A 6,277-nucleotide genomic window follows, 5' to 3' on the forward strand; every position below is an offset into this window, starting at 1 on the left:
ATCAGAATTACATATTCACAAGTACTTTCCTGGGGGGAAAAAAAAAGCCTTAAAAATGCTTAGAAGTAACTCTACACACGGCTCTATGAAGCCCCTGCCTCGATCTGCACTCACTGCTTGCTACTTGCTGCAGCTCAAGCCCACCAGCTCACCTAAAACCCTACAATATACAGTCGTGACTCGATAATCCGACACTAAATGTAAAACCTTCTTTCATGTCGGATAGCAAGGCTGTCGGATTGTCAAGACGGAGGTCGAGATACAAGGAGGGCTTGATGCTGGAAGGCTCATTTGTTGTTAATTATTGTTCACAGTTGTTATAATAACTAGTGTATTGTTAGAACACTACGCATCGCTGGATTTCATGCCTAACTAACCGGTGCATTGTGCACGTTCCGGCCACTTCCACCCCGGGGGAGCTCTCCGATGGGGTGGAAGTGTCCAGAACACACAGGCAGTACTTGGTTGCTGATGCCAGTTTAGTTAGTGGACATACTTCTGTTTCTACCATCAGTGGCGGTGTGGGAGTGGCAGATACGCTCCCCCGTTACCATCCATGTTTACTTCCATAAACACTGAGCACGCTCACTGAGTGTGACGTCGTCGTGTCCTCTTCTGCGCATGCGGGACACTTTTGGGTCGTATGAAGTTCACACAGCAGATCACATACAAGTCGCATTTAATTGGAAATGTGAACGAACTCACAAACAAATCGGATTTCACAAATAAATCTGTCCTGCAGTGTGAACGTAGACAATCTGTGGGATTGTTCAGTCAGATAATACGCCGTTATCCTTATTAGTGACATAAAATGTCATGTTGGAGTCAGAATCCAAGGCTGTCGGTATGTTAAGGCTGTTTTTCATGGGTTCTGTTCGTTTTTCCTAAAAACCTGTCGGATAGCAAGGCTTAGGATTGTTAAGGATCAGATTATGGAGTCACGACTGTGTATATAAATGACAGACTGTGTATAAAGATGGATGCAGCCTTTGGTTCTGAAAAGCAGAAGTGCCATTAACCTGCCAGCAAGGAGCCACTCCTCCAGCTGCAACGAGAAGCCGAGCTGCATAGAAATGTGTGAGAAAACAAGCGTACCTCTCCTGTGATTTGTTTGCTCAGTAATTAGATCATATACTAATGAGTACATGGTCTCAATCGCTGGTTCCAAGTCTCCTCTAATGCAGAATTATGCTAATTTTGTACATTATGGTCCCATTTAGAGTTAAAGTAAATGATAAAGCTCAGCATGATAAAGCCTTGGGCATCTTGGTCCAAGACGCCCAAGGCCAAAACAGAAGTCCACAAACCAATGGGTGACATCATGCTTGCTATGTCTTGTCTTTTATATCCAGTCAATGAATAATTTGGAAAGCCCTATGCAGCAGTGGTTCCTTAGGTAGGTGAGAAATGAAACCTTGGTTTTCCAAACCCATGGCAGCAATACACTGTAGCCTCAAGGTGAAAATGCTCAGCCCCTGTGTTTACTGCTTATTTCACTCATTATCTGTGTTGCAGCATATTAAAGAAAAAAACACAGTATGGACAGGTAAACATGCGTCGTTTTCATTTAAAGCTTGTGAGGTTTTCTTAACATTCCCTGGAAAACGTTTTCACTGAGAAAGTGAATGAGATTGTAAAATTTTTATCTGACAGTTTAATTGAATAAATGTTAACGGACCTTTTTCACAACTTGTCATAACAGGACCAGCGCTGCTTTTTTTTTTTTTTTCTTAAAAATGACATTAAACATTTACGTACAAAACCAAAGATATGATTTCTGGCTATAAAGGCTCAGATTTATATGAATCTTTGCAAGACTCTGGAATCTTTTTTCTCTCTTACATCCACAGCTGCTGGTATTGTTTCACCACTTCTCTCAAAACAAAGCGATACCATTTCCAAGAGCCAATGAATTTGTCTGTGTAATAGACATAGTCACATTGACCTACTGGTAATCCTACCAGTACATGCAATCCTATAAAACAAAGAACAGAGTGACCTAAATATGTCTTCAGATATAAAAGAAGAATTGGCCTTCAAGGTGATACTGTTTATTAGACCAGAGGCTGAGCCCCTTTGCTTGAGCTCCCAGTGTGCTGTTAAATTACTCACTATAAAATCTGGCACTCTTTGTAAACAAAGTTTAATTGAATGCTATGCAGTGGATGTAAAAAAACACCAACAACACAAACAAACAGCCTTTAGTCAGCAAGCGGTTAAGTCAGAGCAGATACTGGCATGAATGTGAGACTAAAGCTTGGTCGAAGGCTTTATGGGTGCAATGCAGGAATCACTGCGTTTAAAACCTGCTGGGGGATATAAGGAAACAAAATGTATGAGGAGCTTTGTAAGCCCCCAGAATCAGGTTAGAATAATGGCTCTGTGGAACACAAAAGGTCACGGCGGTTGAGAACTTATCCCAGTTGTCACCGATGAGAACAGGAGGAAGGGATATGAACGATGTTTATGACCATGATTGCTGACTTCTCCCTTTGATTAGTTTGTCTTTTTGAACTGGTGATCCCACGGCCAGCAGAAGTTGCATATTAAGCACGTAAGCCATGTTTATTCTCATTCTCCTGGCATACGAACGACTCAAAATAATGTAAAAAAAACCTCAGAGAAAAAGACCTCAATTCTCCTTCCCATTCACCGGAGCTGTTACGTGGTTCCTGTTAGGTTACTGAATACAAACATCAGTCTGGCAATTACAATCCTGACAATCTAGGATATTTTGAGTTTTGAAAGAAACATTACGCAACCACTAAAGCTCAAAGGACCGTGTTTTTTTTCTTTGCCTTTATTGTATTGTTGGCATCATAGAATAATTGCGAAAATCAAGAAATCATATTAAGCGCAGACAATTTGTATTGTACCAATAACAAGCTGAGACTAACCAACAGGGATCTGAGAGACAGACAGAAGGAGGCTGACAAATGCTGCTTAAGCCTAATATCAGCCCATTTACAGTGTTACAAACAGTGATTTTGCCACCCAAACTTACCACCTTTAACGCCTCAATGAATAATCACATATCAGTACAAATCAATACAAAGGCAGCAAAAATGAAAAGAACAAAAAAGCAACCAAAGAGGAAACAGACGAATTTTATATCAAAGCGTGTCTTTTGCTTCATTTACTAATGCACCCACTAATGATAAATGTTTTTCAATGGTAATTTAATATATATTAATTTTGACATTAATTAAGAAAAATGGAAATCCACTTGAACAAAAAGTAGCTTTCCGTCGTGAATGTAAAATGGGTTCTCTGATGTATATTAAGTCTTTTGAGTAACACTTTCTGCACTCTCATGCGGTGAATGGTTCCATCTTTTTTTTTATGTTGAAAGAAGTGTATGCCTCAGTGTTGATGAGCATTTGGAAGAAAAACCCAGACTGGATCAATACAAATAGCTTTAAGGTAGAAGTCTGCTGCTGTATATACTCTGAGATGCATTTTAGTCGCCCAGCTCGTCTGCGAGGGTCACTCCCTGCAACTATAATTTAACTCTGGACCGTTAAGCTGCATTCATTGTTTCACCATTAAACCAGCATTCTGAGAGCATCAGCAACATGAACACTCCAATTATACACTATACGGTAAAAATAAGAACCATCTTGTGCTGCTGTCACTCTGCAGTATTTCAAAACTAACATTGTCATCGCTAATTGATGTGTTTTGACTGATGTAAATGAATAGATTCTTTTCAAAATAATGAGTGAATAATTAGTCATAATTAAGAATGCTAACAAGAGCAGATTTATTAACTGATTTCTCCATACCGGCTTCGTCAGTGTTCACTGCATGCCAGGCTTTATTTTAATGATGCTGTCTGTCCCAATCAGCGTCAAGCCATTTCTGGAGAGAGAGAGAGAGAGAGAGAAAAAAAAAAAGTCAATTATGAACCTCTCAACGTGCCATGCTCTGTTGATGCTATTTCTAACTTACACACAGCTCTGCTTTCAGTGTCATAATAAAGCAGTTATTCAGAGGGGACAGCCTTTTTATTTATCTATCCATCTATCTATCTATACAAATAGATGGGTAGATCTACACACACACACCACGAACCATGAGCCAACTTCGCCAGTCGTCCTGAAGCATCTACTGAAGGTGAACAAATAGTAAGGGAGGCAACTGCCAAGCACAGAGTAGCAATGAGCCTGACATCTGTGCCCATTAAGTTCAAGTCCAAGCTTTTTGTCATTCCAGCTATGAAATAATTAGTTGAATAGTAGCGGCCTACATAGAGAAGAAGGATTTAGTACAATCTTTCACATGTGAAACTGACAGCCATGTCAGCGTGAGGAAATAATACCCCCAGAAGGCATAATTTGTTAAGGCAAGAATTTTTTTTTTTTCAAATCAAGTCAGAAGGTCCTGCATTTGGTAGGGGGTGGGAATTTTAAACTATAAAAGTGGCCAAATAAAATGAAAAGGCAGCCAGTGTACAGGGTGAACTATCTCGTATCAATTATACTTGATATTTGAAAAAATAAAAAATAAAATAAGAAGTGTTAAGCTCAAATGACTGGCTCATTTCAGCGTGTATTTGACTATGGAAGATTTGGCATCATTTCTACTGTCTATTCTCTGTTAAATGTGTTCTCAAAATCCATTCTGAACATGTTTTATTAATAAAAAATGCTCCGTTTTTTTTTTTCTCCCCCTCCACTACATCAGAAGAGCCATTTCCGTGTTACTACACAGAACACAAAAAATGCATCACAATCAAAAATGATGACAGTAAAAACGTTGTAGCTGTGTTTGTACAAGAGCAGTAAAACTCACGATAATCAGAGGTGTGACTGGCCACATATCTTCTTCCTTTTTTTCAGTTTTTTTTTTTTTTGTCGTCTCTTTTGTTCTATATCCATAAATAACTAGAGACCACCTAGTGTTTGAAGTCAGATACATGCAAAAATGTTAATAAGCGGTAAGACATACAGTTGTACTTCCGGATGTATTCTCCCTCAGTAGCTAATTAAAAGACATCTTTTTGATCTTGTAATAGCCCTGCTGCCAGGGTAAACAAAGCAAGTGACAATGACACAATACTGGATTTTAGCATTTCAAGAGAAGATAAAACTTTAATACGGGTCTATTTTTAACTGCTTTCTTTAGCGACATCTTTAGGTATAATATTTCTTTAAACTCTTCTTGGTATAATTAAAAACAGCTCATCCCACGTTCTGAAAACTCTCGAGCTATTGTTTGCTATGAATCCACTGTTCTTGAATTCCTATTCAGTGATAACTCTTTGTCTGCCTTGACTGACAGACAAGAGACCTTGAAATCAAAAGTAGGCGATATGAAATACAATGGCATTGAAAAATCAAAGCTAGAAACAAACAAATAAAGGAGAAAAAAAAATACACATAATGAAATAAATATGACCCGCAATAAGCTCCGTGACTGTGAAAATAAGCAGGATGAAAGGACATTTACTAATACTCAGCTGAGTTTCTTAAAAATATTGAATCCTGTCAGATTTGATTCCATATATTGTTGTCACTCTTTATTTATGTGACCGTGTGTGATGTCTGACTGAGTTGAATTGAATGCTTTGGATCTCCATCATTATGGTGCCACATCTCTTCACATCACTGTGAAGAATATTTCAGAAATATGTAGATTAAATTGGATTTATGACAGGACATTTCGAAGGAATATGATTTGAAAGTACTCCTACCTTGTTTGTGTTTGTCACCATCATCTCAGTCGTTGTAGTAGTCGTGGAGAAAGAAACGCGTAAAACTACAAAGGAGAAGAAAAGAAAAAAACTTTTCCCAGCTTGTTGCGACCGGGTTCAGGTGAAGGAACGAGAAAACAGTATCCAACCATCGCGAGATTTGGAGTCTGAACGAGCGTTTCATTGCTGCAGCGGTGACTGGTCGCCATAGAAACACATCCAGCGTTAGCTAAAACTGCTGTCCTGCTTGACACATTGTAAGCTAATGCACGTTATTCATATTTATTTTTTTTAAAAGTACAATTAATATTTTAAAGTATTCTCACCTTGTTTGTGTTTGTCACCATCGTCTTGGTTGTTGTGGAGAAAGAAACGCGTAAAGAATACAAAGTAGAAAAAAAGAGAAAACTTTCCCCAGGTGCTTGCTACCGGGTTAGCTTCAGGTGAAGGCACGGGAAAACAGAACCCAACCACTCGCGAGATTTGGAGTTGAGAGTTTGCTACAGGTTCCGGCAGCGGTGACTGGTTGCCATAGAAACACATCCAGCGTTAGCTAAAACTGCTGTCCTGCGGCTACAGTTT

This window comes from Stegastes partitus, unplaced genomic scaffold (assembly GCF_000690725.1).
Source record: "Stegastes partitus isolate 25-593 unplaced genomic scaffold, Stegastes_partitus-1.0.2 Scaffold10, whole genome shotgun sequence".
Lineage (NCBI taxonomy): Eukaryota > Metazoa > Chordata > Actinopteri > Pomacentridae > Stegastes > Stegastes partitus.